The following is a 26,833-nucleotide window of genomic DNA, read 5'->3' on the forward strand; positions in this document are numbered from 1 at the left end:
ACAATAGTCAGTCTCCTGACTCACAGCCCAGAGACCTGTTCTCTCTGATGTGTAGTGAACCAGAACTCCACACAACACAGAGGAGAGAAGCTGGAAAAATTGGCTTTTTATTAGCTGGAGTAGGAGTGAGTCAGACCAACAACTGAAACATTGCTCATTTTCTTTCTCCGTGATTATTGGTATTTGAATCACTGTTAATCTCTTAAATTCTCCTTCGTGGGCTCCAACCCCAGGTATTATATGTGAGATTCTGCTCCCAGTCAGAAATCACCTCCTCCACAGCTCACAGAAATCCCCCAGCAATTTCACACACTTTATGAAGCTGCAATTTATACATGAACCAATGGCCACATTTATTTCCACCCAATGAAAAGCTCTGGACTTCTACAGATTTGAAAAATCTGCTCTGTGATTTGCTCCTCAACCGTGGTGAGTTTGGAAGTTTCATTTTTACTGCTGGCTCATTAAATAAATGAGACCCAAATAATTCTTCAGTGTATTTTCTTTGTGCTGGTGGCTGAGGCAGTGGAGCCCTTTGATAAGCTCAGAGTAACACATCACTGTCACACCCTGAACGTGCTGCACACCCTGGCTGGCTCAGGCTGTTTATGAATAAAGCAATCTGTTATTTAGGGCTCTCTGACAAACTGATCTTAAGAACATGAGGAAATTGAAATATACTCGACCTAGTTCTGTCTAAAGAAGATCTTGCCACAAAATTGGAAGTAGTAAAGATTAGCCAGAAACAACTCATTGAGGAGCAAATCTTCCCCAGACAAAAGGGCCATAACAAATCACAGTTGTGTCTCCAAAATGCAGGAGGGAAAGAGCAGGATCCTCCTTGCTGAGAGGGTTTATTTTTCATTAAAATAATAAAACAAAATCTGTGCCTGGAGATGCCTTGGAGAGGGGACTGGGAGGATTCCCAGCACTCAGAGTGTTCCTGCACCTCCTGCTAATAGAAAAGGGGTTTGAGGCTCACTGTGAGGGAGGGTCCATTTTAAACCACACCACAAATCATAGAATGAACCATGGAATGCTTTGGATTGGAGGGGATCTTAAATATCATCCCATTCCACCTCTGCCATGGCAGGGACACCTTCCACTGCCCCAGGCTGCTCCAAACCCCATCCAGCCTGGCCTTGGGCACTGCCAGGGATCAGGGGCAGCCTCAGCTGCTCTGGGAATGCTGTGCCAGGGCCAATCTTGGCTGTGTAACCACTGCACTGCTGGGTGGGGCTCATGTGCACCCCACGTTTGTCACAAGGCAGCCCTGTCACTTTGGGACAAGAAACAGAAAGATGTGGACACTGGATTTTCTAATGCAAAAAAAGAGAGTATTTTAATTCTGACTCCAACATTTATAGATTTCCAAAAGTGACAGTGGATTGGAGGGTGACAGCGCCACCTCTCCAATGACACTGGACAAACCAACAGTCCATCAAATTTCTCCTCCTCTATAAAAGAACACAAAACAATGAGTTATTTCCATAAAGTGTGTGAGAAAGTTTGTTACAAGAATATAAACATCAGAAGGCTTAGAAAATCTTAAAAAATCAGGGTGACACAGCCCGGCCCCATCTTGTGTCCCTCATGGGCCTGGCCCGTGGAGGCTCCCAGGGCAATGTCTGAGGGGAACACGTGTTGGAACGTTGGGGGACACCAGACCGATGATGGACTTTGGACCTGGTTGACATAAGAGATTTGATAACAGGATGCCTTGGCAAAAGCAAACAGCACTTTGCAAATTAGACCTGGATTGCAGGAAGATTAAATCAAATGGGTTTACTGTAAAAAGAAAATCCCATTAAACTCTGCAAGCAAGAGATGTTGTTATTAGAGATGTTATTTGCAAAAGTTTCTGTATGTGATTTTAACTAATCATTGTAATACACATTACTAGTCTGCCTGAAACACTATATAAGTGTTTGTATCTCACAATAAAATCAGATTTTGATCACCAAGTCAGTCTCCCCATCTCCCTCCATCACCAACAGACACAGGCCTGGGAGCAGCGTGGCACATAAAGGGGTGGAAACCATGGGCAGCTGAACTTCCCCAGGTCATTGAGAGGAATGGTGGATTTGTCTTTACAAACCAGCTGTGGGGCTGCTGGTAGATAAAACCATCTCTGGAAGATGAAACAATGGGAAGGATTCCATTGATTGATGAATGGAAAAAGATATTTGCTTTATTTGATAAACGAAATTTAACATTGAGAGATGAAAGAAACAATGGGGAAGAAAAACCCCTAAATTCCATAAGAATTAAAAATGAAAAGGGAGGGTTATACATTAGAGAGAAATCTTTGGGATCAGGTGTTTTGGGAGGTCTGGACCTCTCAAGTACCTCAGCCAATGGGGAAAGAGAGAAGGGAAATGAAGCCAGGAAATTGGGATAAAAAGGAGGCTGGGTCCTCCAAAAATTGGAAAGACCCAGGGGAATGCCCCATGGCCTCTCCCTTTATTCAAATAAAACCAGAAAGGACTCCTCTGCCTCCTTTTTGGACATAAACCTCTGGTGTTCATGAATTAATTTCCCTAACATCACTATCAACAAATCATTTTGTATCATTTGTCCTCACACCAAGCCACACTTGTGAGCCCAGGGAGCTGCAGGTTTTCCACGCAGGAGAGCAGCAGGCACATGGCTGTGCACAGGCAGCAGCAGTTTGATTTTCTTTTCACTTCTAGACTGAGCTAGCATCTCTATCAGACATGTCAGGCCTGAAAGCCATCTCCCCAGCACTAATGCACCAGTATTGATCCATCCCATCCTTTCTGACCAGTGAGGAATTGAGGACAGATCATTTTTTTCCTACTCTGAAGTTTTGGCTGGAGCCCTAAGCCCACATCTGCTTTCAGTAATACAAATGTACACCAGAGTTCTCCTCGAGCTGATGGCTCCCTTCCAGATTTACATAGACTGTGACCAGAAACTGGTACATGGAGAACTTCTCCCAGGCTTTCTGACTTTAAAGTAATTCAAAACAAACTAAATTATATTATTCTATATTATTCCAACCTCTTCATCTGAAGCTAGAGCTCTCAATTCTGAAATATCTCTGATATTTCTTCTCTTTCTCTTTGGGAAGTTTAGTGCTGCTGGAGCAGTATGTGGCACATGAAGCTCAGGGGGGTAAATGCTTCTCTCATTTGTAATTCTTTAGGTTTAGAGAGATGCCAGAGGAATCAGAAAAAAATATTTTCCAGCAAGAATGTGGGGAAAGCAGATCAGTATTGACTTGAACCAATTTTTAGAGGGATCTGCCACAGTACTGTGTTTATACTCTGCTTAGCAAAACAAATCTTTTCCCATGAACACAATGGAAGCTGTATTGGAAAATAAAATCCTCTGAGTCTTCCTCATGAAAGTAAAAGAGGCATTTCCAAACCTCCAGCCTACACACACAGTGAAAACAAAGCTGAAAAGACCAAACCATTCCTGACACTATTTTTCTGGAAGTCCTGTGTCAGTCTGCAACACAGCTTCCAAAGCAGAAGCAATTGGATATTTCTCATTTAAATCAAGAGAAACTTCCTGCCTTTTGCCCACTAAAAATCTAAAGGACAGAGATAATGAGGCAAACCCTTCATCTCTCACAGTGTTATGGCTCAGACATTTCTGCTGAACAACACTTCCACTAACCCAGGCAGTTCTTTGTGAAAGCATCAATTCTTAAAGGAAAAAAGTATGAGCCTCAGATATAAACACAGGTATGTCCAGTGGAGATTAAAAGATACTTCTTGGTCCCTTAAAATGAAAAAAAAGGGGAAAAAATGAAGACAGCCCCTTTCCCTTTCTGTGTCATTCCCCTTGGCTCGAGGTTGGTAACACATCAGTAACGCTGCAAACGAGAACAGGCTGAATAAAAGTTACAGCTGTCAAAGTCCTGTCAGCATCCCAACTTTCCCCATTCCAATTTCATCATTTCCCCACTGCAAGGATCAATTTCAAGAGGTGAAGGAACCATAACAATCCTCTGTTAGCTCTTTGGTGTCACCCCAAAAAAAGATCAAATAATCTCTTATGGGAGCAGGGGTTCTGCCTGCTGCTATCAGAGAGGATGTGCTGTGCTGAGGTGCTCAGGTGAGGACAATTTGCCACCCCCAGAAGCAAGAATGTCTTGACAAAGTTGCTTTTCTTCAGGGCAGAATCACCAGAGCCTGAAGGACGTGCAGGGGAAAAAGGAAATTGCTTTCTGTCAGAGACGAGGGAAAAATTATACTTGCGCCAAAAACTCATTCAAGGAAGAGACTGAAGCAATAAAGTTGTTCCAGGAGACCCCATTTTATACACTCCAGCTACTGCCCAGATGAGCACAAAATAAAATAAAGCATAGATTATATATCCTGAGATCTACTGACAAAAGCCAGCAGAGTCTAAAATTAATTCTCAGCAGCAGGAGTGAGTAAATGAAAGAGGACGGACACGATCATAATTTTATCAAGGAAGGTGAGTAAGGATTCCTGGGCTGACTCTGCCACATGGAATAGAGAAGTTGTTTGAGTCTGACTTTGGTGTGTTGATTCAAAACGCAGTAAAAAGGATAGAAAAGGCTCCTGTTCCTGAGAGCTGCAGGGATGGCTCCAGGAGAGGCTGGACCTGAGGAAAAGCAGGAGCATCCCACCATCCCACACCCCCAGGGACTGAGGGATGGGGCTCTGCAGGAGCTCTCTGCTGTGCAGAGTCCCCAGGCAGCTTTTGGGGACAGAAATGGGGAAATCTGCTGTGTCAGTCTGCTGAAAAACACCAACAAGAGCAGCCTGGATCCCCCAGAACCTCAGGTCTGATCTGGATGCTGGGTACAACCAGCTCTCCAAGAGTCAAAAGGAATGAGTCCTTGCCAAGTAGCATCCAGTCCTTACATCCATCTGGATCAACCCATCTGGATGTTGTAAACCAGAGAAAATTTAGCATTTTTTCCATGAAATGGTACAGTGGCTTTTGCAAGGGACAATTATTTCTGGCAGAGAGTTTCCAGCAGTGTCTGCAGCCCAAGCTGGGTGCTGGAGCAGGGCACTCAGAGTATCAGTGGAAAGGTCTGTTTGCCTTAATGAATCCCCAGAGGGCCAGCAAACAGCCCAAAGTCAGCTCTCAGCACTGGGGATCTGCTCCTGTGGAGAGAGAAGTCAGAGAGCTGCACTGCTGGATGGATCGTTGCAAACCCATCCCAAGGGAGCAGCGCTCCCAGCTCTGCCAGGGAAACCTCACTGGCTCACCAGGCCCTCAGAGTGTCTGCACACACTGGGATGAGTGTGGGCAAACTGCAGTCCAGTAGTGTGTTGGGAGTTTGGCTGGCTAAGGACTGGAAAAGTACAAAACCATGGCTAATTACAAGTCCTGCACCTGCATAGATAGCAGTGTCCTTGAGGCCTAGCTGTAGCATAATAACAAACGGTGAAAGAGACATGAGAAAAAAGAGATGTAACCCCTAAGGAATGAGGAAGAGTTCATGGTATAGTTTAACCAATAGATTGCTTGGCTTACAGAATATTCATAAGCTTATTATTTGCTGTAAAAGTGTTTGATACTTTCTTCAATAAATTGGACCTGAAGGACCTGAGGGACCAGGACCAGACCGGACCTGAGGGCCTGTGATGAACCATATGGTGTCCTGGTCCCCTTCCTTCGACAGTAGTGTTCAATGTTACTAAACAGCTCCTTGAGTAACAGAACAGGGGTTGTTTCTGCAGTGAGGGAAAAGAAAATACTCAGAGTACTTCAGGCCTCCCTGTCTGAGCTCTCCTTGTGTCTTCTGCAGGGTCAGTCCAGAGCCAGACTCAGGGCTTGGCAGCATGAGGGGCTCTAGAGAGTCCAAATGCCTTCCAGCATCTCCCACAGGATGGAATCATGGAATGGGTTGGGTTGGAAGAGGTCCTACAGATCATCCCATTCTACCCCACCTCCCACAGGGTGCTCCAGCCTGGCCTTGGGCACTGCCAGGGATGCAGGGGCAGCCACAGCTGCTCTGGGCACCTGTGCCAGGACCTCAGCACCTTCACAGGGAACAATTCCCAATTCCCAATATCCCATCCATCCCTGCCCTCTGGCAGTGGGAGCCATTCCCTGTGTGCTGTCCCTCCATCCCTTGTCCCCAGTTCCTCTCCAGCTCTCCTGGAGCCTCTTTAGGTACTGGAAAGGTCTCTAAGGCCTCCCCAGAGCCTTCTTTTCTCTAGACTGGACAACCCCAATTGAATTGTTGGATTTATATTTTTCCCAGTTGAAACCTCTTTTTGAAGAGTATGTGAAACTGTTCTGCTCAGGTGATTGACTAAATTTCTTGAACTCTTTTTTTATTTGAACTCTTTCAATTTCTTGAACTCTTTTTTATTTTTATCTCAAATTATAGCCCTTTGTTTGACTTCAGCCACATGAATAGTGATGGATGCTCTCATTCCCTCAAAGGAGTTGAGAAGGGAAAGTTTTCCCCCTCAGGTTTGGGGCATTGAAAGCACAGACAGACTGCACAAGGATCAGCAGCATGTTCTGCTTTCTCTAAATCACAGCCAGATCTCAAATATTCCCTCATCCCCACCTGCAAAAACTTCTGTCTGCACAGGTTTGGGCAGAAATTAAGAATGTTCTGGACAAAGCTCAAAATCCTGCCTTTGGAACCAAAAAATAGCCAGCCCTGCAGCCCTGGAAATTCAAGGCACTTTGGGTTATGGCATGTAGACAGTAATGAGTGTAATTATGTGTAAAAATAAGATATTTATACAGCTAAATTATAAATAAAACCCGGTGTTATTTATATTATTGAGGTTGTTTTTTGCTGTGTCCACAAAAAGGACATGCAAGACATGCAACAGTTCATTTTTGCCAGATTAATGATTCTGATTAGGAAGCCTTTCCTGCTGTAGCATTTGCTAATTGCATTTGGACAGATCAATTAATTTATTCACTTAGCAGTGGAAGAAACCTCCCTTTGTAAAAGCCAAGCTCATGAAATCACAGAGTCATAGAATCATGGAAGCTTGGAATCCTCAAGGTTGGAAAAGGATCCCCAAAAAGATCATCAAGTCCATTCTTCAACCAGATACCCCTGTGCCCATTGACCACATCACAAAATGCCATCTCTGCTTGGTTTTTTGGACACTTTTATGGATGCTGACTCCACCACTTCCCCGGGGAATTGTTCCAATGCTTTCCACCCCTACAGGGAAGAAATCTTTCCTAATATCCAGCCTGTCCCCCATTCTTGCACTGTTTAACACCTTTCACTCCCATCCAGGTGAGAAGCTGATCTGCGAAGCTGCAACATCAGGATCACAAGGCAGAAGCTCTGAGCAAACCGAGCCCATTTTCCTCCATTCAGGAAAACATCCTGCATCTCTGCAGCTGGAGATTCCACCCTGAGCCATCTGCCCCATCCATGTGCTTGTGCCAGACGTTGTTGACAGCCACAGCCTCCCAGCAAGGCTGGGAACATCTCAATCGGAACCACTCCAGAAATATTTTCTCCTGTTATTGCTAAGAAGAGACCTACAGCTTTTTTCTTCCTTTGTGGCCTTTAACTTGTTCCAAAGGAGGCGTTCAATGAGCCCCCTCCTAGGAATAATTTACCACACCATTAAGTGAAGAAAAAAAAAAATCTGGTGTCTGCATTAGGGGCTCAATCACCTTTCAAGAAACACTGCAAATAACCCATTACAGTAATTACTGACGGGCTGGTCTCTCTGGGTTCTGAATGGTTGGTGTGTAACTGGCAAAGAGCTGCATTCAGAGCTTCCCAGATGCAAAAGAAAGCCATCAGACCAGTAAATGGCACTAGAGTTCCAGAGGAAAACAAGCTCAGCAATAAAGGTGGTCATTTTTTCAGCTTATTAGGTTCTCTTTATAAACCCGACCTTTTTGGAAATGAAAATAACATCAAGTGGAGCTCTGCAGGGTGGTAGCAGCTTTTTAATAATCAAAGTTTTTCACTGACATTTCCTTTGTGGTGCAGAAGCTTCTCTCAAAGTTGGACTTTAAATCACTTCAATAAAAATGTCAATTTTGCATTGTTTTGGTGTGTTTTGAATCTAGCGACACAGAAATAAATTTTGTAATTTCTCCTTACGCTCCCTCTCCATTTAAAAGCTCATATTTGACTGGAAAGAAGATGTGAGTTCCAGACCTGTCTGCAAGGACAGATGTCCATATTCTCCTTGGAGAACCCCCCTGTTGCTAAAAAAATTCCTGTTAATGTATCCAAGACATATCCAAACTGAGTAGGGAAAGAAGAGCTGTTGTATTTTGCTGTGTCTTTCTGAGCTTTTTAAAATCATCCCTCTGCAAAGGACTTTTCTTCTTTGCTTCATTTTCTTCAGCTGTAAGTCACTGCTAATGAGGATAGCGAGATGAAGTTCACTAGAATTTGGCCAAAATTTTAAAAAAGAAAAGGCTCAGTGTTTCCTCTCACTAAAACACTGCCAGGATCATTCAGGAAATAAACAATATTTTTCTCTTTGGATAAAATGTCACAAGGGCTACAAGAACATCATCCAGGTGAAGAAGTGATCCCACCCCTAAAACTCACTTATTCACCTCAGTTGTATTAGTTAAACTACTGAACATTATAATAAAAAATATCACTCAGTCTAGGAAAAAGAAACCCAAATTCATACAAATTGTTGTGTTATGCTTATGATTATGATGGGAAAATGAAGTTGGAGCAGAGGCTGAAGCAGCTGGGATGGGGTCCTGCTGCTTTGGGCAGTGCCTTGAGCTGAGAGAGCCCAAAACTCCACCAGCAAACCAGACTGCAAACCTCATGGCTGGGCTGTTGCTGTTTGCAGAAATATTCAAGATGCTGAATTCCCCAGAGAGCTGCAAACCGCCAGGCCAGGAACACTGTCTAACTTTGAGAAATGTGGCAGGCGTGGTGCCAAACCAGCAAATCCAACTCCTGCAAGAGAAACTCCAATCAAACTTGGCAGGAACCAAAACAACCTTTCCAAAGGTGGACGCTGTGGCATTCACATCCTCTGAAAGATCCCTTCACCCAGGGTTTTTCTCCTGGGAAGCTGAGAAGCCTCAGAGAAAAAGGAAAGCAATTCTTATTTAATTTGCTTCTCCTGTGTTTTGCCCCTTTGGAATGTGTTTGGAGATTGTTTACCCACAGGTGATTGTTTCATTGGTTTCATGTGAATTGTTTTGTCTCATTGGCCAATCGTGGCCAAGCAGTGTCAGGACTCTGGGAAGAGTCAGGAGTTTTCATTATTATCTTTTTAGCATTCTGTCTGTATCCTTTCTGTATTCTTTAGTATAGTTTTGTTTAGTATTCTTTAATGTAATATATTATCATAAAATAATAAATTAGCCTTCTGAGAACATGGAGTCAGATTCATCATTCCTTCCTTTGTCTGGGCACCCTGTGAATACAATAGGACACACAGCTGCTGCTTGCTCCTTGCTGTTGGGTAATCATTTATTTGTCACCTCCACGGCTGATGGTGTGCAACTGTTGTATTCCAGAAACAATAGCTGCTTTATTTAGATAAGGAGGAAGAAAACAGCAGAAATTCTGGGTGCCAGCAGCAGGGTCAGACGTGCAGCTGCTGTGAGCTGGCTCTGGAGGAGCGATGCCCATCTGTGCTCACATAAACAGTCTTGGATGGGGTGCAGGACTGGCTCCCACTTCACACAAAATGAGCTCCAGGGTCTTGGATGGGTCAACTAAACCCTCAATACATCAGTTCCCATCTGTAAACACACATTCTGCAGCCTGTGGAAATATCACACACCACTGTTGTGTTTGCAGGGAGGAATGATGAGCCTGACTCCATGTTCTCAGAAGGCTAATTTATTATTTTATGATACTATATTATATTAAAGAATACTACACTAAACTATACTAAAGAATACAGAAAGGATACAGACAGAATGCTAAAAAAAGATAATAATGAAAACTCCTGACTCTTTCCAGAGTCCCAACACAGCTTGACCCCAATTGGCCAATGAGGAAAACAACTCCCAGCAGAATCCAATGGAACAATCACCTGTGGGTAAACAATCTCCAAACACATTCCACATGTGAGCACAACACAGGAGAAGCAAATGAGATAAGAATTGTTTTCCTTTTCTCTGAGGCTTCTCAGCTTCCCATGAGAAAAGGGATTTTATCAGAGAATGTGAATGCCACACCACAAAGGAGAAATGCCACCACCAGTGGGGGACTTGTTTGGCTCTTCCCCAGCTACAAACTGGGAGTTGTTCTGCTTTAACAAGCAGCTCCTGGTGCAAAGAGGATGCGCCATCTCCTTTGTGTCAGAGGTGAAAGAAAACCCTTCCTAAAGGGAATTTAACAATTATTGGCTTTTCTGGGGTTTGAATGAACTGAACGTGTTAGAAGACAACTGAGCTTGGTTTGTTTCCCACCAAACACATGGAAGAGACTGAAGTTTTATGTGTTGCTGTGAGTGTTGAGAAACCAATTGGTGTTGTCTTGGTAATCTGCTCAGGTTGCAATAACGAGAGAGGGTCACCAGCAATCCTGAATGGAGCTTGAAAAACAAGATGTAAAAATCAAACACGCTGTATTTGTTCTCATCAGCTCCTGAGATCTTTGTTTCACCCTTAGGATGGCACTTCTTTCAACCAGAAATCTTAGGAAAAAAAAGAAAAGCAAAACCAAAAAAAAAAGCACCAGATTTGTCACATGAGAAAAATGTCAATGATTCTGAGACTTCAATGAAGTCATGAAAACTGGCAACCTGCAAATCTCTCCCTGCATGTGTCTGTATTTGTTCACAGATAAAAGAAGGGATGGAGAATACTGTTAAAGCAAGTATTTAAATTTCCTTGGGAGCTGCCTTGAGCAGCTCTGCTGCTTAAAACCTTGGATGTGACACTAACAAAACGCTGGGCTTAGCAATTCTGTCTTAGGAAAAACCCTTTTATTGGCAGAGCATTAGAAAAAGCTGAAATTCAAACAGTGGCAACACAGGTTGATAAACCTCGGCTGAGCACAGCGGATCAGAAGGTCAAGTTTTATCAAGCACTCACACAAACCCAGCTGTCTCAGGGACCTGGGAGGGGGATTTAGTTCCTGCTGCAGATAAAGGTGATGCTGAGGACCACACCAGATGCTCCATCTGCACTGGCCCTGCTGGCAGAGCCCCCAAGCAGCTTTTGGATGATAATTGTTTTATTCCCACGTTCCCATCTCATCCATTCCCATTCAGCCACAGAAACAGCATCCATTCCTTTTGAAGATGGAGAAATACGCACCTTTTTTATTCATCTAAACCGTTCAACTTGTGGCATGTACAATACCCTGGATATTTTGGATTAGTTGCAATTTGTGCAGTTTTGTAGTTCCAGTGTCCATTACTGCTTGATTTTGACTTGTATCATTGCAGCCAATATCCCCAGTACTATTTATGTGGAATAAAAATAACTATCTAGAAAATAAAGATAAAATGAGACTATATTCAGCATTTAATAACCCTGACATGATTATATCTTTGGAGCAAAATCTTCACATTCACACTTCTTCAGTGTGTCATTTATTTTTATGGGCCCCGAACTGAAGAATTTCTTCCTAAAATAAAGCAAATTTTTTCAGACCAGTGCTAGAACTTGTTATTTCTATAAACTACATCTATAAAATGCAGTGAAATAGTATTTTTTTTTCCTAAATACCATTATCCTGTGATCAGTTTTTTTCTGTATCCACAGCTTCAGACTTAACGTTCCCTGTAAGTAAGAACAAGTCATGCAAGCAGCAGGCTTAGAAGTTGTGCCAGGGAATAATAGGAAAAATTTCTTCACATAAAGGGGGCTCAGACACTGGAATGGGCTGGAAATATTCAGTGTGGATGTGGCATTTGGGGAGGTGTCCACACAGGAAAAGTGTCAAACTCTTCTGCATTTTTATTTATTTTTCCACTGAAAAACACACAAGTTTTTAAGGGCATGTCAATGGGAAGGTTTCCTTGAGAAAACATGCAAGTCCTGATGATGCTCAAGCACATCCTCCTCCATTTGAACAGGACTCAGTGGGCACTTCCCATTTCTTTTCAGTCGTGTTGTTTTCTGAGCATGATCATTTGTCAAAATTATGACAGCAAAAAAAACCCCAACAAGTAGGGAATTCAATAGTAATCATAGAGTACTCAAATGTTTGCCTCAGTTGGAATCATTATTTCTTATCTATTAATTTTTCTAGACGCTCCTGTGGAAGTGCTTTTAGCTCTGTTGTATCCCATGGGATGTGCAGCACCACCTCACTTTTTTCATGAAGGAAAGCCTCATGTGACACTAAGTGGATTTTTCTTCTAGGGGCAAATAATTTGTTTCTAAATTTCCCTACCTGAAGAAAACAATGTCTTCTTTGTTTTGGGTTCCCTGGGTTCTGTGCTTTAGCTTTGAACCTTGACTTCAAGGCTGAGCGATTTCATATTTAAATTACTCACTCTGCATTTGTAAACTTTGCTTGTGGCATTCATTTCAGGAATTTGAAAGCAGTGAAAATCCCAAATACATCCCTGTAGACAGGAATAACATATATTGCATTAACCTCCTTTCCTCACATTCATCTGTAGCCTTTGCAGCAGGATTGTTTGGCAAAACAATAAAATTAATAAAGGACAAGAGGAGTAACTGTCACCAGTGTGGGAATGGGCAAGGATTGGTTTCTCTGGGTCTGGATTGAAGGCACTGAGACAGCAGTTCATGTTCACACTCAGGTGTTTATTATTTCTTATCAGTGAAACTCTCACTGCTGTGAGCTCTGCAGCTTTTCATTAGAAGGCACAAAATGGCCAACAATCTCTTGGTACAAGGGCTTTTCAGAATAAACTGTCCAATTAAGAGCTGACACCTGGATTATTCCCCTTTTAACCCAATAACTGATCCCAAAGAGCTGCAATGGGGACTTTTCTGCTCAATTACAAAATGCCACCCAAACCCAGGAAGAAGGAGGAAGAAGAAGCATGAAGAAGAGACCCAAGACAACACCCTGTGCCCTCCATCTTGCTGCCATCCACAACACACTAAAAATCCCAAAACCTCAGTTTCTCACCAAGTGATCCACCTACACTGCTCTCCATAATCTATTTCACACTTTTGTGGGTTCCAGTCTATTCTGGAGTTTAGGAAACTTTCTCCATGGATGAGGGTCAGAGTCAGTGCTGCCCTGGGGTTCAGGGCACCCCAGAGCAGACACAGAAATATTCCCAGTGCTCTGGGTTTCCACAGGGCAGCAGCATTTTGCAGGCAGCATTTGGTAGGGTTGGGGGTTCCCAGCAGTTGTGTCCCTGTGCCACGTCCAAGTGAGGAGCTGGGGCTGCAGCCAGCACAGGGAGAGGTGAGATCACTGCAGGGCCCTGGCAGGTGCAACCACAGCAGCAGCAGAGCAGGAGATATTTAAAAGCCTCCCTCTTCTCTGTGACATGGATTATTAGGTAAATAAAAAAGGTTTTGATTAAACATTCAAAACTCCCTGAGGCTACTCAGGAACTCGTTTCTGTTTTGAAAGCTGCCCTCAGCTCTTGGGCTCCTGTTGTCACTGAGGCATTTCAGTGTCTAACTTGCTTTTCAGGATGGAGTTTAAATCCTCCAGAAGGGACAGATCAAGGCAGTGATCCAACACTGGGTGTCCAGCCTGTGGTGGGTGGGACATACCCAAAAATGAGTCATGTGGATGCGCCCTGACCTGCTGCCACGCTCACCCTGCCCTGCAGCTGACAAACACGGGCTGAGCACATCCTCCAGCCTCACTGCTCCATCCTCAGGAGCTCCAACTTCCTTCCCTTGGAGGCAATGAGAATGACACAGTTTCTGAGAGCCTTTCATCTTTCTGAGCCTCCTGAACCTGTGTAAAGCTCAACATTAGCATTTAAAGTTAATTCTCCTGTTACTAACCCAGCCCATCACTCTGCTCCCCAGCAGCTGCCCAAGGGAACAGCCATTCTCTTTGGCACAGAGTTCTGATGGATGAAGGGAAAGCATTTAATCTTGACACTTGATTGACAGAAAGTGTCCCTGCTAATTATGGCCAAAAGACAGGAGAGAGGAAAGTGATAATACAGTTCCATCAACTGATTTTGGTGTCATGTTGGGGGTATCTGGAGACCACACAGTGCAAGAGATTTATTTACTCTGTTTCTTATAAAGTCAGGGTGAGATCAGCACCAAGTCAGCTCAACTTCAATAGCAGTGCAATAGCAATAATGTTGTGTTGTGTAAATAAGAAGCAAGCCCTGAATAGCTCCAGCTGCACAGAGGCCACCTCTGCTCTCTCCAATGGAGCTTCAAAGTCTCTGGTGGGCTTCACCTTCATCAGAATGATGTGTCTTTCCTCTAAATTGCTTTTTCTCGATTTCTCACCATGATTTCAGAAGGCCAACCTGACATGGGACTGCATCAGCAGCATGCGGGTGAAATGCTGGGCTCCAGACACCTGAGGGACTTCTCTGCCAGCCTGGGGAAGGGGAACGCACAGGGAAACCTGAGTGTAAGGAGGACTCCTGGTCTTTAGAAACCTCATCTTCATCTCCACTGTCCAGCATTTTCCTCCCACCCACACATCAGAAATAAAGAAGAGGAACTGCATTGCTTGCCTGGTGTCAGATTCAGAGCAAACACTCGACAAAACCTATCCTTGCAAACCGAGTCTCATCAAGCCTATAAGGAGTCAGTGCAGGGTTCCTTTGCTCTCCCATACAAATATCACACCAAAAGAGGCCCAAGGAAATTCCTACAACAGAGGCATCTGGTTTCATCCCTATGGATTCCTGCACCACATTAAAAAGAAAACAACCCCAAAGCTGTTTCCTGCCTCCCCAGTGAGGCACAGTTCCCGCACCTGAGCATCTCTCCCTGCTCTTCTTTCCAGGTTTGCCATGGCAACGAGAGAAGTGCGTATTGCCCGTGTAAAACAGATGGGTTGTGCTTTTAAATTGTCTCTGTGTCTCCAGCCAGGTGATGATATCTCCTGGATACCAGGCATTTAGGAGCAGGAATACTCTGCAGCACAGCCAGTCCCAGACTGCAAATACGTAATGGGCCGCAGGCCCCTGCCAAGGGCAGGAGGGGGCCTTGACTTCAGCAAACGAGGGCTAAAGTGGGTAAAAACCAGGGGAAATTGGATTCCCACGTCAGTGTGCCAAGGGCTGAGCCAGGCAAGCTGAGAGCAGAGCACACCCTGCTCTGGACAAGCCAAGAGGCTGCAGCACGAGCGTTTCCATCAGGGAGGGAGGAACTCGGATGCCAAACTGCAAAAGGACATCGTGAGCCAAGCCAGGGTTTCTTAGCAACAGCATCGAATACAGGGCCATTAACTCCTGCTAAATTCCTCCTGCTGGAGCCTGAGCTAGGGAAACCTTCAGACCCTTAGTGATGGCTGGAGTTGTGTTTTGTTCAGTCTGATAAAAGGGGAAATCAAAGGTAGCCACTGAAAAGCAAAGACTATAAATGGCTGCGTTTTGGGGAGGTTTCTCTGGATATCCCAGAGGTGCTGGACCTGCAGCTGGTTTGTAATTAGGCTGTGGAGAGCTGCTGAGGCAGGTCCACAACTGCTCAGCTGGAGCAGCTCCCCTGTTCTGCTGGGGGATTGGTTTGGCCAAGAAGGCAACTAAAAAGCAGCTCATAAAACAGACACAAAAACCCAACACAGACAGAGACTCAGAGGGCAAGCAGTGATTCATGGATCACAGCAGTTTGATTTCCTCTGGCAAAGTGCTGCATATTTGTGGGGCTCCCCTGACTCATTCTGTTGCCACTACTCCTGATTTAGTGGTGGAACAGCAGCTCAGACAACAGCCAGAGCAGAGCAGGTGACCAGCAGGCTCCTCCTGCTCCCTTTTGAGCACCATTTGCAATATTTCTATTCTGATTGTAGCAGTAAGCAATGGTGACTTTATTTCACCCTAAGTAGTTCTTTATTTTCTCACAGCCCAGCAGCCTGAACAGCTCTGATTTGGTTATGGGAAAGCTGCAGCTGAAATGCAGCTGAGCTCAGACTGAAAACACCATGGTGAGAATCAAAGTGTGCACTTTTACCACATTTCAAAGACAATTTTAAGGCACTCTCAGGGAGGTGGGAGACAGAGTCTGTTTGAAGCGTTCCAGAGTTGGAATGTGTGGAGCTGGTGACACTGTGCTCACACAGAAAGCACAAACACACACAGGGGATCTCTCTGCAGTGCTTTAAACATCACATTTTCACAGTCTAGCCAGACTACACATATCATTCATGTTTCTCATTAAAAGGGCCCTTTTGCTGCTGATCACTGAGTTATCATCAGAGGTTATGAAGCTGATGAGAGTAAAAGGCATAAGTACATTTGTAGGATCTCTCAGTGCACTGGAAAGTTCCTTTCCTTTAAAAGTTCAGCTCATTTTGGGCTGTCTGTACTAATTTTTAGGACTCAGCTCTTCCTCTGGGACAAAAGGGAAACCTGTCTCAGTTGCAGTTTTCATTCAGCCTGTGACACACAGGTGTTACTTTTATCCTGAGACAAAGACACCTTCCAAAATTTTGCTGTGATTTTGATTCATGTCTCTGTATTAATACCTTTTGAGGAAAGCAGCTTAAAATTACGCTTCAAAATACTTCCACTGGTATTTTGACACGAATAAAGGACAGATTTAAATCTACAAAATAACACACAGCACAGAAGTAGCCATGGTCAAGGAGTAATTTGCTGGCACAATCTACAGCACCATCTGCCTAAAGCATATTTAGGTGCCAATTATGGTGCTGAGGACCTCTGGATCCATCTGATTCTTTCCTCAGCTGAGGAGCAAATCCTCCCAATCCCTTTGTAATTTGCATGAGAAGTCAGGATGATAAACTCCTTAATAATGCCAGCAGATAGCAGGCATGGAACGAGAGGAGATACAGGTTTCTTTAATGAAAAGAACATGAGGTTTATCATGTTTTTGCTATTAAACTCTGACGAGATTAGGCTAATGAAAAGCAAAAACAGCCTCCCTCCCCCCAGGAATGCTCCTCAGCCTCAGAAATGTTTGCAGTGAGAACATCAGACATCTTCTCGTGGGTTTTGCTCCTTGTGTACAAGCACAGCACTGCCACCACCACAAATTACACTGAGGTGTAACACCTCAACCTTTGGCTTCTCTCACAGCCTCCTCTTGTTACTCTTTGTAATGACTTTTATTTATATGCTCAAAATAAATAATGATAATTTAAATATAAATAAGTATAAAGGAGAACTGCACACATAAGGATATTTTTTTTGCCACATCTTAAACCCCTCAATAGCTCCTGTCCTGGGAAGAGCTTTCATTAGCACATATTTCCATACCAAGATGAAAGAAGTATGTGAGGTTAAAGTTTTCCCTGGAAAAGGAGATGATCTCCAGCTGTTAATGCCATTATGTTCCTATTCATTAGCATCTCTGGAAGCTGACAAATATGTTCTTAATGACATTTTTTCCCCCTTAATGCCATTTAAAGTATTTTTCCCTTACTGCAGTGCTAATAAGGTGTAAAAGTCCTGTCCTGAAACCATTCACGCTACCACAGCTCACGCTCTGCTGCAGTTTTAATGGCAAAATTTTCTAACAAATGCAAATTAAGCTAAGTATTTAGTGCTACTCAGAGTCAACATGTTCTCTCAACATTAAAACTTTCCCCAACGTATTTAGTCAAGATTTAACTTTCAGTGTGGTTTAAATAAAAATGTAGAGGTGAGTTTCAGTAAGAACTTTGCTTGTATCCAGGTAGTTTTCATTACTACAATTTAGCTGGTAAAGGTTATATATATATATATATATATATATATATATATATAAAATATATATATATATATGTGTGTGTATATATATATCTGTGTGTGTATACATACATATATGTATATATATACACATATATACATATATATACATATATATATATATATGCTTTCTGTGTGAGCACAGTTTAAATCTGAGAATGCAGCTTCACTGTTCTTCCAGCTTTACCTTCTGAAGTTGCCTCAAATGAAAAAAAAAGGGCAGGAGAAGTTATGAATTCATAAAGAGCACTACAATGGGCTTAATCCAAATTCAGGTTCCTTTTATACTGAGTATCACCAATTTCTGATATATATCTATGTGTGTGTTTATAAATATATATATAAAATAAAACCAACTCTACCAGTTTCAGAACTACTGGCCATGTGGAACAGCATTCAAATCGAAGCAGCTCTATTTCATATTTCTTCTGCATCTGCTTGCAAAAGAATCAATTACATAAATGTGCTGCTAAGGTATCCAGCAAATACTGCAGTTTGCTCTGTCATTCTCCAGGAAATCAATGATCTCAGAATTGAAATAAATCTTTTTGTACATTCTGGACAGTTTTATAATTCAGAGGCAGATTCCAGCAGGAAAGCCTTGCATCAATGCAGCTGTTTGGGGAAGATGGATGTTAGCACAATGTCAAATCTAATCAGGAATGACACGCTGCTGTTATTTGATTCTGCTTATCAAAATTATTTATCTGCAATTGTTGCGTTTTGCAAAATGCTGTAAGGTGGAACATTTGTCAGTACTATCAGTGAGGGAGAAGTGTGATTACACACAATTTCCCCACCTCCAGACCATTCAAGCAAGTGCTTATTTTAATTCTTTGTAAGTGCAGCATTTGAAAGCACATTTAAGTGTTTTGCTGAAGTGGGTTCTGGATAGTGATAAATGAATCATTATGAGGACAAATTATCCAAACTGGGTCATAATCGACCACACTATGCAAACTCCAGAAGTGGAGCGGGGAAGTAAGTGACTCACCCATGATAACAGGGAAGAGGCTGATTAGTGCCAATGAACACAAAGGGCAAATGTGAAGCTATTCAGAATATCATTTGAAGAGTTCACAGGTCTCCCTGACCTCGAATGGGTCTTGAAATGGTTTGAGGAAATCTAGGAAAAACAAAGATTACTGATCCCCATTTTGCAAAGTGTGTGTGTGCTTGGCATGGAATGGGCAGAATAATCGGGGCACAGCAGCCTGGCTGGGGCTGTCCAGGAAACACCACCAGGGCTTTGGCTTTGGGAGAGAGGGCCAGGCAGGTGGGAACAGGGACAGATTTTATTGTAATCAATAATAATGATTACCAAAAATAAAACAAACACTCCTTGCTCAGCACTTGAGCTCCAGGGGGAGGATTCCCTGTCCTTTGCTGCTTTAAGGTCCCCAGCATGAGGGAAACAAATGGTAAGAACATGGAACAGCTCCTTATGCCAGTTATTCCCATAGGATAAATTACCTTGAGGAAAAGAGGAGGCCATTCAGATGAGGCTTTTCATGGAAGAATGATCCACCTTTTCTATCAGCTGCAGGGTAGACCAAACTGCAGCTCCCCTCACTGCCCATGGGTTTGGCCATCCATGGCTCTGTGACACCAAACAGGACAACTCTGCTCTGCTCCTGCACTGGAATCTCCCTGACTGCTGGAAAACTTTCATTTTGGATGGTTTTTAGCAAAGGAACTCTATAAAAGCATCCACAATGCAGACTTCTCTGCCCAATTACAAAATGCCACCCAAACCCATGAAGAAGAAGAAGAAAGAAAAAACCCAGGACAGCACCCTGTGCCCTCCATCTTGCTGCCATCCACAGCACACTAAAAATCCCAAAACCTCAATTTCTCACCAAGTGATACACCTGCACTACTCTCTATTATCTATTTCACATTTTTGTGGATTCCAGTGTATCTTGAAGTCTGAGAAACTTTCTCCATGGATGAGGGTGAGAGTCAGTGCTGCCCTGGGGGTCAGGGCAGACACAGAAATATTCCCAGTGCTCTGGGTTTCCACATCCTCCCTGCTCAGATCCCAGGCCAAGGTAATCCTGCTTCACTCAGAAAGGGAAAGCATCATCCTGGCTGCCCACCTTTGGCTTTGACATCTGCCATTGAGAGGAATGGTGGATTTGTCTTTACAAACCAGCTGTGGGGCTGCTGGTAGATAAAACTAGCAATGGAAGATAAAAGAAATCATGGGAAGGATTCCACTGATTGATGAATGGAAAAAGATATTTGCTTTTACAAATAAACTTTAGGTTTGCTGATAAATGAAATTAGACATTGAAAGATGAAAGAAACAATGGGGAAGAAAAAAACCTTAAATTCTGTAAGAATTAAAAATGAAAAGAGAGGGAAATCTTTGGTATCAGGTGTATCAGGAAGTCTGTACCTCTCAAGTCTGTCAGCCAATGGGGAAAGAGAGAAGGGAAATGTGGCTGGAAATTGGGATAAAAAGGAGGCTGGGTGCTCCAAAAATTGGAGAGATCCGAGGGGAATGCCCCATGGCCTCTGCCTTTATTGGAATAAAGCCAAAAGTACTCCTCTGTCTCCTTTTGGACATAAACCTCTGGTGTTTGTGGGTTAATTTCCCAACAGCTGATGGCTGAGGGCCCATTCTGGCTGCACACAGGGCCCAGATGGGGCAGCCCCCATGTCTGACTCCCACTGAGGGACAGCAGGGCTGGGAGCAGCTTTGCACAGACCCAAGCACAGGCTGGAGGAGGATGTTGCCAAAATAACCTCCAGAAATAAAACAGAGACAAAGCTTTTCATCCCAGCCCTTCCCTAATCACACGTAGAGATGACACAAAGTTTCAGACAGAGGAATTAATTACTCTGTTATCCAGCTCCATTTAATGTGGCTGTTGCTCTCTGTTGATAAGGAGCAAACAATAAGATTTTGCCTTTCTTGAGGAAGCCTCCAGCCTGTTTTCCTCTGGTTCCTCCTACACATTGCTTTTGCTCTAACAGAAGTATCTGATATTTTTTTATTTGATGGGGTAAAATAATAAACATGAGATGAAAAAGAGAAGGACACCCTTTTGGCTGGAAATCTGAGAATGCAGCTTCATTGTTCTTCCAACTTTATCTTCTGAAGTTGCCTCAAATGAAAAAAAAAGAAAAGCAGGAGCAGTTATGAATTAATAAAAAGCACTACAATGGGCTTAATCCAAATTCAGGTTCCTTTTATATTGAGCATCACAAATTTCTGATATTTTCCCTAAGTTGCTTCCATAAATTCTCATATGGTTTAATTAATTATGGGACTTCCATGTGGTATTGAGAAAACAAAATAGGTGAAATATTCTCCTCTGGTTACACTGGTGCAAACTCAAAGATTATTTCTTGACTGATGCGTGATGATTTTCCAGGATACATAGCAGAGTGCAAGGTGGGAGATAAATTATATTATATTATATTATATTATATTATATTATATTATATTATATTATATTATATTATATTATATTATATTATATTATATTATATTATATTATATTATATTACTTTCAGGCAATACAACCCATGCTAACTCCTACACCTTTTGAGGTCAAACAAGCTCAAGTGGCCTAAAATTTCCTTATCATTAATGCACTTTTGTGCTAAGAAATTAAAGAGAATTGGAGGTATTTTCATTTTAAACAGGCTGCCAACCTGGAAGGGAAAAAAAAAAGAAATTCAGGTCTGAATTAACATTTGCATAGGCCAAGGACTGACCTCTTCCTCTGCCAAGGCTGCTGTGTGCAACAATGAGCACACAGGAATTATTCATGAAAGGATCTTTAAGGGGAGAGAGGTACTTTCTTATAACTTCATACTTTGCTCATTTAATTTAAAAAAATGAATAAATGAGCACAGGTGGAGCTGAGCAGCAGTTCTGGGGGGAAACTGGAATGCAGGACACAGTTTTGCATCTGGAAAGAAGTGGAGAGGACCTGTTCTGTTCAGAGCAGAGCTCACCAGAGCTCCAGCAGCAGCAGGGCAGACTGTGCTGCCGTTTTCCAAAGAAAAGAGCAAGGTTCCTCCTGGAAATTCCACTGGGCAGGGCTTTACTGGACTGGCTCCAGCCAAATTTGGGACTCAGGACAGCACAGGTGTTGAAAGCAAACCTGATTCATTACCGAGTGTGTCACCCTGTGTGTAGCATTTAGAGGTCAGTGCATCCAGAGGGAAATACAGGTTGGATATTAAGAAAGTTTTTCACAGAAAGGGTGAGAAAGTTCTGGAATGAACTTTCTGCCTGAAGAGGTGGTGGAGTTCCCATCCCTGGGTGTGTTTAACACAGCCTGGATGGGTGCCAGGGTTTAGTTGAGATGTTGGGGCTGGGTTGGACTCGATGGTCTTGAAGGTCTCTTCCAACCTGGTGATTCTGTGAATTCTGTGAATATTTAATTAGTGGACACACAGTGCCCACACCACTGCTCTTCTGACCCACAAACCCAGTCACTGGTGCCTGAGGATCAGATCCCCCATCTCCACCATCACTCCAGAGTCCTGTGACTGTATCAGCCTGTGCTCAGGTACATCAGCTGTCCCCAGCACCAAGGGGAGGAGCTCAAAATTTCTCTTTTAAATTATTTCAGCTGCACTCGGTGCCTGTGGTGATGCCCTGTGAAGGCTGACCTAAAACAGAGACTAGACACAGCTAAAGAATGCAGTAGGGATTTATTAAGAGGCCTCAATGGATACACCTTGGGCAGTACATCTTAAAATGGCCACAAAAATGAACAACCAGTCACGGGGTCTCACACTTTTATAAGGTTTGGTCCATTTGCATATTGGAGCTAATTGTCCAATTATAGCTTTAACTTATGAAATCCCATCCTTGTTTTTCTCTCCTCAGCCCACGTTGTTTGTGCTCTTGGGCCTGAGACTGGATCACTTGTCCTTGGTCCCCAGCGTGAGCAGGAATTGTTTTGTCTCCCTGTTCTGTGCAGAGAGCTCACCATCCCCTTATATGAAGCACAGACCTACACACTAAAGCAGAACAGAATCTGAAAAATACAAAAGCTAAAACCTGAAGCATCAGTGGAGATATTTGTGGCTGAGCCTGTGGTGGATTGAAGCCACTCCAGAGGTCAGAGCCTGCTGGGTCCCCTTTCTACAAAGGATGTGCTGCCCTTTGGAGTGAGACACCAGGAACAGGCTCCTCCATCTCCCTGCCCCTGGCACAGAATTAATTTACTGCAAGGAAAGAAGTGCTGGCACTCACAGCAGTGTCCCTTCTTTCTTTCTGCATTGTTGGGCTCTGGGGGTTGGGTGGGTTTTTTTTTTCCCCATCTCTTTGGTTTCTCTCCTTGTAAGCACTTGACCTCTTGGAAATAAAAGAAACAAAGGCACCACATTCAGACATGGAGATAACAGAGCTCAGAGGGATGGGGAAGAGCAGGAATTGACAGAGATGAGCAGAGTTGAGCAGAGATTCTCAAGGCAGGAACCAGCTTCCCAGAAGATCAGGGATGCAAGGCAGGTTCCCCACACCAGAATTGCCCAGCAGCTCCTGGAGGAGGATCCCCCACATTCAGGATGGGTTCAGCTGGGGATCACCCCCAAAAGAGGAGCAGTGACATTCCTCCATGAATCTCCTCAAAATTCAGAGGAATCAGCTCCAGACAGCCCCTTCCCCTTTGTTCTGATCTCATGGTGAGGTGGGACCGTACAGTAAAAATCAAAGTAAAGAAGAATAAAATTCTTCTAAAGTTTAGGGAAATTTTGTGCTGCTGCTCTGCACATTCTTGTGTTATTGTTGTGAAAACTATAGATCTGGCTCTGTGTGTATCTGTAACACCCATTTTCAGCAGGGTGTTTTTCTTGACTCCATTTCTTGACGGGGTTGGGATTCCTTCTTGCCCAAGTGCATTGTTTTGCCAATGTGCTCCTTGCCAAATTGAGTCAGTTTGCTCTGAACTTCACCCCTTCAAGTCATGCTTTCTGTTAATTTTTCTCACAAGCCTTTCTGCTAACAGCATTCTTCAGCCTCCTAATAAATCACATTTATTAAATAGCAGTAAGAAAGGAACCCACTTTAGGTTCCTAAACACCTCCTGTAACAGTGAGAGCAAGCAGACGCCCAGAATCTTGTTTCTTTTCCTTTTACAAACAACATACCAAAGGCCTGACACCTTTTTATAGCATCAGTGTGACCTCCCTCACTTCCCCCAAGGAGTGACTTCATCCCTAAGCAATCTGGGGGCTGGGGATGCACCGAGCACGAGGCTTCCACAGTGCATTAAAATGTAATATTCCACGGGCTCTGATTTATGGGCTGTCACTTAGGGCAAGGCATCGTGCATCTTAATTGGCTGCTCCTTTCCAGCTACTTGGTTTGTTTGGGAGATGAGGAATTTTGCACCCACCATAAATTTTCATGGCAAGACGGGTCTTTGAAAGGCAAAGGAGTTAAAAATGTAAAAATGAAGCAGCCAGAGCTGCATCTCTAACAGGCTGTCTGTGAAATGCATGAGAATGTATCATAGGAAATAATTATGCATTTTTCTTTGCCTGATTTACAAGTTCTAGGGCTTTTCCTGGGTTGGGATGGGATCAACTCTATGACCCCATAGAAAAATCAAACCCACACCTTTGTAGCAGCCTCAGGGAGCTCAGTGACAACAGAAAATCTCCAAAAGCTCCATGGTCACAGAGATTATTGCCTAATTACAAAAATCCACGACAGATCCACTGACGAATTTTCAAAAAGCTTCAACTTTTTATTTGCCTCACATCTGACAGGGAACGTGTCACCTTCAGGGTGTAAGATCCTCAAAACCCTTAAATCAGACAGAAATACTGTGAGTGCTGACAGTGTCCTCCTTGAGGAGACTTTAATCTTCCTCAGCCACATGGATTTTCAGTTAAAAACTATAGATCTGAAATTACAAACTCTGGATCAAAGAAATGCTTGTCCAACATGAGCAGAAAGGAGTTCATTGTACAGACAACAGGCCCATGAGTCAATTACAGAGCTGTTAATTACAGATTTGTACTCAAAACCCATTTGTGACCCATCCTATGAATAAATTATGTAGGTTGTGTTTTCCATGACCTTTCAACCCTCCTCCTTCTCAAGACACTTCAGAATTTTTCTGTATCTGCACAATGACAACCATCACTCCCTGGTGTGGCACCAGTGTCACACTTGGGGCACGCTTGGCTGAGACCATCAGGGGTGAGACCATCAGAGGTTCTTGGGGTGAAACAGCAGGAAATGGGGGTTTGCTGTGCTGGGTTGGACGTATAATTTATGTTATGTTATGTTATGTTATGTTATGTTATGTTATGTTATGTTATGTTATGTTATGTTATATATGCTATACTAAAGAATAGAGAAAGGATACTTACAGAAGGCTACAAAGAATGATAATGAAAACTTGTGACTCCTTCAAGAGTTCTGACACAGCCTGACCATGATTGGTCATTAAGTTAAAACAATTCACACGAAACCAATGAAACAATCACCTGTTGGATAAACAATCTCCAACCACATTCCAAAGCAGCAAAACACAGGAGAAGCAAATGAGACAATATTGTTTTCCTTTTTCTCAGCTTCCCAGGAGAAGAATCCTGGCAAAGGGATTTTTCAGAAAATGTGATGGTGACAGACAACCACCCCACCCCCAGCACCCATCTCACCACCTCAGACCTTCCCTTTGTTGTTTTAAGCCCTGCAGCACCTGGCTGAGCTGGAGGAGGTGTTTCTGTCTGTCTGTCTGTCCTTTGGCACATCGATTTCTCCCCAGCTTTATCCCTCTGCCTTGTCCAATGACTTCACGCAACCCAAACATTTCTTTTGTATTGATTTAGTCTCTCTGTTGGACTATTTGATTTTTTGTTTGGTTGCTTAATCCTTACAATATTGATATTTTTCAGGCTGGCAGCCAAATAAAACCTTTGGAGACACATGAAGTACATATTAGGAGTCTCATTGCCCAATAAATTAAAGGTACAAATTATACAACCAAATCTGATGAGCATGTCATTACAGATGTCACATTTTGGCACCATGGTGCTTTACAAAAGAGACTTATTTCCATTTGTTCTTGTGTGGAATTTAAAATTCCAATCAGCAGAACCACAGAGGGGGATTATGTTACCTTGGCCTTGAATTCAATTGTAATTTTAGTTCTATTAAAACTCCAAGCTTGCACAATAAAATAATTGTGTGTATTTGATTAGGATCTTAATGACATGTTTGCCTATTACTCCAGCTGTTTTAAAACTTAAATAAGCTTTCTATCCCTTGGAAAATTCTGGGAGACAAGATGGTATTTAGTATTGAGCAGAAGTTGAAATGCAAAAGACACCAAGGGGAATTGAACAATCCTGACACAAAGACATGATTTTCTCAGCATTTTGTCAGAGCCCTACTGAAAAAGCAGACATTAACTGATACAAACGAAAATGACACTTGACCTCTGAGATTTGTGGTGGTCAGTTGAATTAGTCCATTAAAAATGAAATGTTAATATCAGTTTGAGCAAGCTTGTGCTTTTCTGTTTCTGGAAACAGTTTGGAGAGGTGGCAGATCTGGAAGCAGCCTGCCATGCCACACTTTGTGCTTTTTAAAATAGCTTTTATTGTCTGATCCCCACGTAGTCTGTAAGACTGCTCCTATTTAGAGGTTTTTATTAACCTCAGAGGGTGTCCTGGGGCTGCTGAACTGGAGTCACTGGTCCAGCAGTGTCCTGCTCTCCAGCACAGAGTGATGCCAGGGCACACGGCTGCTTCCCATGCAAAATTCACTGGGAACAAGGGAGGAATTCAGTCCTTTCCTTCGTTGCTTTGTGTCTGCTTGATCGCTGCAAAAACGCAAATTAAAATTTGGATTTTATTTTGCAGGATGCAGGATCTGTTCTCTGGATTTAAACCAGATTCTAAGGATTGGAAGTCGATTGTAATACTGTACTACAGAAGAGTAAGATCCTCATCAGTAGATAGAAATGTAGAGGAATAATCATACAACATCTACCAAGTGTCAGTATCAGGGGGCTTCAAATCCAAAGTGGTGGTTTGGAGATCCTTGTCTCCTCTCCTTGTTTGGAGGTCTGTGTGTGTGAATCTGCATCCTGAGATATCAGGGAGGAAATTACTAA

The 26,833-nt window shown here is 43.1% G+C and overlaps 1 protein-coding gene across 1 annotated transcript in view; it reads right to left on the reverse strand.

The window, feature by feature from the left end:
- Positions 1–26,833, reverse strand: part of KAZN (kazrin, periplakin interacting protein) — a 217,968-nt gene that overhangs the window by 163,146 nt on the left and 27,989 nt on the right. The gene's annotated exons all lie outside the window — the stretch shown is intronic.

The sequence above is a fragment of the Zonotrichia albicollis genome, chromosome 25 (genome assembly GCF_047830755.1).
Source record: "Zonotrichia albicollis isolate bZonAlb1 chromosome 25, bZonAlb1.hap1, whole genome shotgun sequence".
Taxonomy (NCBI): Eukaryota; Metazoa; Chordata; class Aves; order Passeriformes; family Passerellidae; genus Zonotrichia; species Zonotrichia albicollis.